Genomic DNA, 1,442 nt, shown 5'->3' with positions numbered 1-1,442 from the left:
AAAATAAAATAAAATAAAATAAAATAAAATAAAATAAAATAATATACGATAAAATTAAATAAAAAAAATTAATTACAATAATATTAAATAAAACAAAATAAAATAAATTAAAAATAAAACAAAACAAAACGAAATAAAATTTAAACCGTAAATTTTAAAAATTATTAAAATAAAATATGTACAATTACAGATGTTCATTTAAAGAAAATATTAAAATATGTAAAATAAAACAAAATGTAATAAGTAAAGAATTATAATACAAGTTTTCGAGTTTTTAAAATTGAAATTAATAGCAAAAAAAAATGTAATATAAAATTTTAAAGTTTAAGCAAAATTAGGTTTTTTGCGAAAAAAATAAATAAAAGAAATTAAAAAAAAATACGCGAATGGGAGTGTTATAAAAATAAAACATAAAAAATTAAACAAAATAGATTAAAATGAAATAAATTACAATAAAACAAATGAAATTAAAATATATAATACATATATGTAAAGTATTAATAAAAAATATTTATGTAATACAAAAATTTCTGACTTTAATAAAAAGTATATTAATTTTTATAAAAAAAAATATAATAATACGAAAAAATATATTTTCAAGTATCTTTTATTTTTCTTAATACTACATAGTCAGGTACGTTTTGCAATTCACTTCCGAGTGAATTTTACCCCCTTTTAATATGAGTTCAATTCACTCGGAAGTGAATTGCAGAACCAGTCATAGAATGTAAAATATATCTTTTTTGCATTTTTATTACCAAATTGCTGGCAGTTATTTCTCATAAAAAAATTCATTGAAAAAGTTGAGATAAACTTGAAAGCCAACGGGTTATGGAAGTTTTTGTCCAAGTGGGCATTCTCTCCCAATTACTTGTACATCCAGAAGCCAAATGGCGAGCGGAGTTCTGTACAAAGCGCCAAGCTTAGTTGCACCAAGTAACCGAGCGCCTTTGTTCCTGTTCCCGGAATTACCATTAGACCTTTCGCACCCTTCATTAACGTAGTCGATTCGTCCCATTTCTGAGTAAGCGGACGGCAACGAAATGAGCCTCACAAGCGATATCACAAAGAACTCACTGAGTCTAAGCGTGTCCCTCTCCGTTTTACAAAAGCGCATAGTTATACTGGCACATTTACCACAGTCACTGTATAAATAATGAAAATACATATTTTATTACGATGGGCGTTGGTTAGCTATAAAAGGATAATAAAAATTGACGTGCTAACATATTTATTTCTAAATATATATTTTCACAATTAAAAAATTTAATTACAATTCTTAATTGAAACCCGCATGGCGTGCAATTGCCAATATTTGATTTATATGGCACGTAAATTGAATTTACGTAATAAAAATTTACAAAAACATACCTGTATATGCATGCACACAGACATACGCAAAAATTAGTTTATTAAATTAAATGTAAAAATCAAATTTTCAC

This window comes from Rhagoletis pomonella, unplaced genomic scaffold, assembly GCF_013731165.1.
Source record: "Rhagoletis pomonella isolate Grant_MI unplaced genomic scaffold, Rhpom_1.0 Rhpom_scaffold_00008, whole genome shotgun sequence".
In the NCBI taxonomy this organism is placed as follows: domain Eukaryota; kingdom Metazoa; phylum Arthropoda; class Insecta; order Diptera; family Tephritidae; genus Rhagoletis; species Rhagoletis pomonella.
Note: the sequence above shows the minus strand (reverse complement) of the source record.